The sequence below is a fragment of the Cetorhinus maximus genome, chromosome 15, assembly GCF_964194155.1.
Source record: "Cetorhinus maximus chromosome 15, sCetMax3.hap1.1, whole genome shotgun sequence".
NCBI classification, from domain to species: domain Eukaryota; kingdom Metazoa; phylum Chordata; class Chondrichthyes; order Lamniformes; family Cetorhinidae; genus Cetorhinus; species Cetorhinus maximus.
In genome coordinates, this window is record NC_135893.1 from 1,477,260 (window position 1) to 1,487,012 (window position 9,753).

The window sequence follows — 9,753 nt, forward strand, 5'->3', positions numbered from 1 at the left end:
ACCATTTCATGGAATTCTTTTTGTGAAGGTTTGGAACACAAATACTGTATGAATGGCTAAACACTGAAACGTTTTGAATTTCATTTATCTCTGATATTTACAGCTAATATATTATAATTCTTTGATACAAGTAATGGTAGCAATAAGAAAGGATCCAGCCCAAAATAACTGGACAGAAAAGTTAACAAATGGGCTGATGAATCGATAATGGAGAGTTGTCAAATATAAAAGTGCAAAATAAATACATTTCTATAAGGCCAAATGTGGCTGCGCCAAAGAATAAAAGTTACATAGATAATTAGAGTTTAAAACTAAACAAACTTAAAAAGGACACATATGAATAAAATTATTACTAACAGTACTTTGGGAAAACCAAGAAATATGAAAAGATTGAGGAGCAGTAAAGTGGTAGATTAGAAGAGTTGCTATGGATATGAGAAAGACCAGTAAGTAATATAAAGTGAAATAATATGGGTCTTTCAAGTGTTATAGGGAAAGTTAGTGACCATGGGATCACTCAAGGATAATGGCAGCAGACTAATTGTGGAGAGTGTACTGTGAATATTAAATATTTATTATTTTCTATGAATGGTGGTGGAAGTGAGACTGGGTGTAATTGAGAACATGGGACAATTTTTAGAAATAATTATAGATAAGGAATTGGATCTTGGGGGAAAAGAAATGAGCAGAACTCAAAATGGAGATGTTAAAAAGTCCTGATGGTATACACTAACATAAAAGCAAAATACTGTGGATACTGGAAATCTGAAACAAAAACAAAAATTGCTGGAAAAACTCAGCAGGTCTGACAGCGTCTGTGGAGAGAAAGACAGAGTAAACGTTTCGAGTCCAGATGACTTCTTCTGAAACGTTAACTGTCTTTCTCTCCACAGATGCTGTCAGACCTGCTGATTTTTTCCAGCAATTTTTGTTTTTGTTCCTGATGGCATACACCCTAGGCTACGGCAAGAAATCGGAGAGAAGTTCAGCAAATACTCCAGCCGCAATCTTTCAAATATCAATTTTGGGCTATGGGTGTTGAACTTTGCCAGTTTAACAGCTTTGCCTAAAAGAACATGAGTAAGCCAGGTTATCTATAGATCAACCTGGGAACAAAGTTTGAGAGTACATATTTCAAGATAAAATAAGTGAGTATTTAGAAAGGCATGTGTTGATCAAGGGCAGACAGAAAGATTTGTTATTTACAATTTGATAAATTTAACAGCTCTATGAAGAGATGACTGGACAGATCAAAGGATCACACTAAAGCAGTGACTATGGATTTTCAGATGGCATTTAATAAGCTGCCTGGAGAAGTTTGTTAGAATATTTTCAACATGTCTTATGAGGAAATTTAGCAACATAGTTGGCTGGCTAACGGAAGAAGGTAAACTGAATGGGTTATGTGTTCTGCTTCGATTGCTGACTTATTGCATTAACTAGAAACTTACCAGTAACTGAACATAGATTGCAATCTGAAGCTGATCAAAATATATTTCTTATTTTGATCTATATAGGGGCCAATTTTTAACCTTTACAAAGTAATTAGCATTCCATATTGTAGCCAAAAGCCATTTGGAGAACAAGAGAGGCAGAAGAAAAAATTGGTTGTGTCTTATGCTGAGATGCAGGTTGAACGTGGTCGGTGGATCCAGGAACCTATGAACTAGAATGATGATGATTGAAACCTGCAAAATAAGTCTCTCAGCACAGAATCAGGCCATTTAGCCTAACTGACCTATGCTGGCATTTATGCTTCACAAGCTTTCTCCCAACCCTCTTCATCCCAAGCCCAGAAAGTTAACATAAATGGTGAACATCAGGATTTCAAATTCCTGAACCTTGGTCCAGCTGTATAACCTGGTCTAGATTCACTTTTGATCTTTTTAAGTAATCCATCAAAATTATTTTTTATATTCAAAGGGTAATAGTTAAGCAAATGTTTCAAGATGGGAAGGAACAGTAATGTAAAATAGTACAGATGGAGAAATGTCACATGGTGAAATAATTAAATTACATCTTGGCTTGAAGTATATATCTGCAAACGAAACTGAAAACATTAAGTGTATGTAGACAGATGCTTGTGAGTTTAAATGCTGACTAATTATGCTGCTTCCTTCCTTGTACTCAATATTACTTCAGTATTTGCTCATTGTTACAGTACTCTGAGTTCAGCATAGATTCTCCAGTGTATGTCAGATTGTTCATTCAGTATTTGGCAGTAGACACTGACTTTTCTGAATGATTTACTCAATTCTGTGCAGGTGGCCTGAATTCAACATTTTCAAGTATTACATAAACAGAGAACGACTGCAGAATTCTGAGATACAGAGGGACCTAGGTATTCTCATGCATGAGTCACAAAATGTTAGTATGCAGGTACAGCAAGTAATTAAGATGGGTAATGGAATGCTATCCTTTATTATGCGAGGAATTGAACATAAAAGTAAGGATGTTATGCACCAGTTATACAGGGCATTGGTGAGACCACATCTTGAATACCGTGTGCGGTTTTGGTCTCCTTATTTAAGGAAGGATGGAAATGTGTTGGAGGCAGATCCGAGGAGGTTTACTAGATTGATAGCTAGAATGAGCGGGTTGCCTTATGAGGAAAGGTTGGACAGACGGGGTTTGTATCCACTGGAGTTTAGAAGACTGAGGGGTGTTTTGATTGAAGTATACAAGATTTTGAACGGTCTTGACAAGGTGGACATCGAAAAGATGTTTCCTCTTGTGGGTGAGTCCAGAACTAGGGGGCACGGTTTTAAAATTAGGGGTCGCCCTTTTAGGACAGAGATGAGGAGAATTTTTTCTCTGAGGGTTGAGCGACTTTGGGACACTCTGCCTCAGAAGGCGGTGGACGTGGGGTCATTGAATATTTTTAAGGCAGAGATAGATTCTCGTTAAGCAAGGGAATCAAAGGTTATCGGGGGTAGATCAGCCATGGTCCTATTGAATTGCAGAGTAGGGTCGAGGGGTCCAATAGCCTACTTATGCTCCTAATTTGTATATTCGTATTTCAACACTCAGCAATTTAAACAATTGTGTTTCTGATGACCTCTGTTTATCCCATCATGGAAATACCTTTTTTTTTCAAATTTTTCCTGTAAATTGCTGTCCTTTTCCTGATAAACCACATTCATTCTCATCACAAATTGTACAACAACATTTCATGAATACAATACTTTCAAACAGGTTATAGCAAAAACTCCTGGCCAGTTCTCAAGGTTAATGTTCATATTAGAAGCATAATGTAAAGAATTAAGAGAGCTATATCATACATATGTATATCAAAACAGAAAGAGAAGATGCTGGGAAATCACAATATCTGAAAAAGAAAGGCTAATATTACATGGCTTCCTGGCGTGTTAAATTTGCTGAAACAAAAAGGACATAATTTGAGGAAGTAGCGAGAGGTGGGAAGAACAAGAGTTCGAATCTATTAACCAGTTTCTATAAAACAGTAGCTCCTAATAGGTTTGATATTCTTAGAATTATAGAATTGTTTATACCAGAATGCCGATTGGTGAATTTTAGAAGGACCTAGGTGAAAATATGCTGTTGGCACCTAGTTTTCCTAGCTCATTGGCATAAGTTGCACCAGTTCAGATGAGTGTGGAGTGCATACTAATGGTAGGTGTGGAAAATTACATACAAGTGAAATGTAAAAGGTTGGGATGACAGAAATGTCATAAAAAGGGGATAAAACTCAGACTTTAAACAGTCAAAAAGGGCATTTCAGTCCATGAGTTGTCTTTATAAAGGCTAAAGAGGCAGGCAAAAATGAATGCAAAAGGAGCTCAAGGTGCAGATATACTTGGGCAGCAACCACAAAGGGGCAATGGGGAAAGGTCGCTGTCTAAGACCTTTTTGCCACAGTGCACCAAGGGGCTGGGAACTGTTGAGAGCCCCTTGGACTGTACAGCTCAAAATGAATGTATGCAGTGAATACTAAGTATATTATAAATGTATTGAAGCACCTCAGAGTGCAACATAATGTATGTTGATAACTCCAATACCGTTGTCTGCTGTCTGCATTGACCATATTGAAATTATTGTAATATTCATTGATTGTATTGATGCACCTTGTGATCCATGTGTAAAAGTTGAATCTGATTGTTCTTATGTGATGGTGATTTTGAAATGCTCTTCCAGATATTTTATGAATAAAGTATATTTTTCAAAAAAAAAAGATATACTTTGAAAGATAGGTAATGGAATAGCTCAATACTGAAACCTGGTTGTTGCAAGAGGTTGGCCATCTGTGTCACACCACAAAACCACCCTCCTAAATCAATATTGCGGTAAGGCTCTAGAAGGTATTAGAGTCTTGTTTAAGGATGCAGTCAACTGTTACTGTCAATGGATTTCTCAGCCCTATACTGCAGCTGGAGATGTTCTTGCAGCACATGACATGCCTCTGCCTCTGCATCTTGACTCAGACTCTGTGAAGACCCTACCCCACCATCACACCTGCTAGGTGTACTAGTGCATGTAGAAATGATTATGATGCTTTTGGATCCCCATTCATTTTTTGCTGTGCGACTGAAGATATGACAAAGTGATTGGAGCACATCTTAACAAGCACCCAATAATACAGTTAGCAAGGATAAGTATGAATTATTGGTACTATTGGGTTTGCTGTGCCAACTTTCTTCAGACATAGGAGTTTCCATCTGGGCTAATCATCCACCAAAATGAGCTATGTGTAGCTGGGTCTGAAAATGTAAATGCGCGGGTCTTGGCTGATGAACATGGAGCTTTTCTGCTGATTGGTTGGCAAGTGGACTCTTGACTGGCTACACATCCCAATGGCTGGTGAATTGTATCAAACAGCACATCCCTTCGGCGGTTCTCACCAGGCAAAGTATTGACCGTACTCAACCAACTCGTGCTTGCAAAACTCAGAACATAGTGTCCAGCACTAGATGTGATTCCACGATTGGACAACACTTGCTCAACAATCCTGAGTGTGCTAAGAATTACACTGACTACCAATTTAAGATTATTAGTCAGACTCACAGTGTAGTTCACTTAATCGTGTAGAAGCTACATATATTCACACACACAGACCTGTCCTTTGCAAACAGAACATGTCCACGCATTGCACCCTTTTCAAATAAAAATCTGTACTAGCAAGCGGCTATTTATACTTAATATACATATCACCTGTGGTACTCATTAATAGCCATTTCAAATGTTCCTTATGTGTAATGTTCTGCATGACAGAATATTGAATAATTATGTCTACATCCAATAAAACTGAAAAGTTATGAAGTGCATGTTCATTTAAGTGGGTGTTTCCTCCACTGCTGGACCTACCTATAGGAAAATGCACTTTGGACCCCAGCTTGACACGTTTCAACAGGAAGTACTAACACCCATTTTCCAAGACCAACCACTTGAAAATTGAATAGTACTCAAATTCCTTTATCTCCTTTATTTAGTTGCATAATCTTCTACTTTTTCTTTGCAGTTTTAAATAATTTAACCAATAATCTGAAGTAAAACTAAACTAAGGTGTGAATAATTTCTATACCAGTTAGTTAATTCAGATTTATCTTCACTTGTACTTCACTCTGTAAATTTCACGTTCAGTGGTATCACCTTCACAAGTCTTTTAGTTTGCTCTATACATTATAAAGTACACTTGCAATTAATGTCATAAACTCCACATTTATGGCCTTGGATTTGAACACTGTCCCTTAGTGGTCACTAAATTTTAACTGAAGTCTTTTGGAATTGTTTGGTGCAATTTTGATTGACAAAGATGAATTAACTTGCTGGAGAATAGTTTTACATTATATTTTAATGAATTTTACATTATATGAATAATTGGTAATAAAATACTACAGTATGCATAAAGAAAGGCTTTCATGCTTAATCGCTGCTCTGAACCCTTCATTGTTACTTTCTTGAAACAACCCTTGTTAACTGGTTCATTTTAAAAAGGACTTGCTAGTTTAGAAAACTAAGTGCCCCTTGCATAGCTTTGAGAATCATAACTCCTAGAACTCTGCCATATTTTCCTTGATCTCGTTGCTGGAAAGTAACTCTGAATAAATCAGGCAAGTAGAAATAGGATGGAGCATGAATCAAGCCTGCCCTTGCGTCATTAACACTGACCCTGGAATAATTTCCAGGCAACAAACCAGGGACTCTAATATAAAAACTAAAAGCTACTGCGGATGCTGGAAATCCAAAACAAAAACAGAATTACCTGAAAAAACTCAGCAGGTCTGGCAGCATTGGTGGAGAAGAAATCAGTTAATCTTTCGAGTCATCATGACCCTTCGGCAGAACTGAGTATGGTTAGGAGAAAGGTGAAATATAAGCTGGTCTAAGGTGGGGGGGCGGGGGGAGAGAGAAGTTGAGGGTGGGATGATTGTGGAGATAAGCAAGCAGTGATAGGAGCAGATAATCAAAAGATGTCACAGACAAAAGGATCAAAGAGGTGTTGAAGGTAGTGATATTATCTAAGAAAAGTGCTAATTAAGAATGGAAGGCAGGATACTCAAGGTACAGCTCTAGTGGGGGTGGGGTGGAAAGACTAACAAAGTTTTAGTTTTAGATTTAAAAATAATGGAAATAGGTGGGAAAAGAAGAATCTATATAAATTATTGAAAAAAAAGGGAGGGGGGAGAAACGGGGTGGGGATGGGGGGAGGGGGAGTTTAAGATCTAAAGTTGTTGAACTCAATATTCAGTCCGGAAGGCTGTAAAGTGCCTAGTCGGAAGATGAGGTGCTGTTCCTCCAGTTTGCGTTGGGCTTCACTGGAACAATGCAGCAAGCCAAGGACAGACATGTGGGCAAGAGAGCAGGGTGGAGTGTTAAAATGGCAAGCGACAGGGAGGTTTGGGTCTTTCTTGCGGACAGACCGCAGGTGTTCTGCAAAGCGGTCGCCCAGTTTGCGTTTGGTCTCTCCAATGTAGAGGGACTCTGATGGGCATTGTCCTTCCGTACCCTAATTTGACACCCCCCCCCCCCCCCCCCCACCAATACAAAAGCAAATAACTCACACTCTTAAGTTTATCAGGCAAACAATGATTTGTTAATTGATAGGAAATGTTAGATGAACCATTGAGGTTATCCTGAGATCAAGTGCTGTGCTGTGCCGTCTGCATCTCAGAATCCTGGCCTTGAGTGTTTTTAGATGTGGCCAGTAAAGTTAGTTAAAAGGCTTTAGACATTCTGACAGGTTTTCTGCTTTGGACTTGCTAGCGCTTTTGTTTTCCCTTGCTATTCATTTTAAATTGACTGAAAAATTCCAAGTTACTGAGCATAGGAGAGGAAACCCCAATCCCTGACTTCCGCATTTCCGTTCCCCAGGTATTTCTCTGTACATTTCAAATGGTTGACTTTGTTTCTAAAATTTGTGTCACAGTTTTTAAAAGTATGAGTGTTACTAAGGCAATGCTTGCTAGATGTTCTCATTATTAATTATATAGATAACTTTTATTTTGATTTTATTTAACAATCATTCCTGTAAAAAGATTTCCTCCCCATCAATAGTTATTGAGCAGAAATTCTAGTTCAATACCAACAACCATTTTACCAGGAGCCAATGATTGTGGAGAGCAAATGGCTTGAGAAGGAAACCTGCAGCACTGGGAGGGAGTTTGGAAGAATGCTTCAGGATATGCTGCAGGCTTTCTTTAATCAGACTGGCTTTTGTTTCATAGAAGGTGTGGGTCCTTTACCCAGGTGAAATCACTTTGGACTGTTACACATTACACCATAGGCTTTCCATAGTTGCTTTCACTGTCACCTGGAGTTTAAAGCAAAACTATAAAACAAAACTATTGCAACAAAGAAAGATGTAAAATTAATTATGGACATTAGATCAAAATACTTGAACTATCCATAAATCACTGGAGCTCCATTAAACCACCTGCTAGTGATCCAGGTAAGCAGCCAATTCAAACGCATTGTACTCCATGATCCTCCCTATCAATATAAGATAGATCTACATGTTTAATTTTACTTTAACTAGAATAACGGTTTTCAAATATTTATTGGCTGTTTTATACAGGTCCATATTTAATTGGTCAACTAGAACGCGAATGGAGTCCATGACACACGTGTGGAAAATGGGCAGGATGCCATCTTGGTAACGGGATGAGTGTACACTTGCCTAATGAACACTGGCAGCATGCAGAGCAGCAAGATGATGTCAATCAATGTGTCAATGTTGGTTTGAAGCCAATGCTGTTGCTTTCCAATTCCATGCTTCAGCTAAATTCGACTTTACATGAAATGAAGGACACCCCACCAGTGCTGTTTAAAGGGATCATAAAGTATTCACAGGTTAGTTGCTGAATTACTTCTGGCTACTGGTGTAATTGTGTTTTTTGGAGGCTTCCTGTACATGTCTCTCCTGCGTTTCTTCAGTTATTCTTCAATATATTACAGCACAGATTCCATTTACAAAGGACCTTTTGCGGCCACAATACACCTCCCTTTAAGAATTACAGGCTGTCTTTAATTAGCACTTGCTGCCTGTAATATCGAGCCCCCAAGTGATGTGTGCAGCCAATGCACAGGGTGGGGAGCACTGCCTGCACTCAGCAATTGTGTAAAACAGTAATTAGCACCATTTTAACATGCTAGCCTGCAACATAATGAACAAGTTTAATTGTGTGCCGTGACCCCATGCTAGTTTTCAGGAATTATCCATCTTAACCCCCAGTACACTCTTGACTGTTCACTGTTATTTGATTAAGTATATTCATTGTTTAAATGTGGTATCACACTAGAATCTGTGTGGCAGTGCCTATTTCCAGCAGTTTTAATTTCAGAGTGCTGCAGGTTCATTACTTATGAATTGTATTAGGGATGTATTCCTATGATTACAATCCAAGCATTTAATCTTGTGTTCTGTTTTAAATTTATTTTTCTTCTCCTTTGTTTAAGTTACAACCCTTGTCATGCTACTCATTACTCCCTAGTTGGAAGTGCATCTGGAATCTGTCTATATCTTTTGGCAAGATAGCTTTTCATTCAGTTACTAAGAAAGAACAGACTAGTTATCATCTAATTTCTGCTCTCTGAAGCATTTCTAGTGCATGACCTCTTGAGATTATCCACAGAAGTAAAGAAATGCAAGCCTGAATTCTCTTTATATTGCTCAGTGGGTCAGCGTGTTTTGCACAAACCTGCTACATATTTACTCAAAAGCTCCTCCAGTAACTGAACGCTCATTATTATCTGTATGGGGATCAATGAGGTGTTGGCTTCCATATAAATTGGAATGCTAGAATTCTTTAGATATTTTTCTAAAGTTATAGTGAAGGGCAAAACGTGCAGAGGGGGCCTTTTCCATAGTTTATCATTTCATTTATAATGCCATATCATCCAAAATGCCAATTTACACAATGCCATAATCACAACCCATTCCCAGTCTTCCCCTGCCCCTGCACAATCCTTTCCGGAACACCAAGTGGTCGACCGGGCCATTCTCAATGTGTATTTTCGTTGGCGATTTGTAAGTATATACTTATAATCCTGTGTAAACAGGATGAAACATAAAGCTAATATTAATTTTAAAACTGTCAATTTAAAGTCTAATCTCCCAAATTACAGTCTAATGCCCTGATTTTATATCTGCGATTTTTTTTTAAATTGAAATGATTCATGAAGACAATTGTCATGAAAAATAATCAGGTGCATCTCAAAATGTGGCACCGGTACTTTGTTTGGAATCTTATTCTGGAAACTTATCTAAATATGAGTTTTCCTCTTCTATTTGAACTT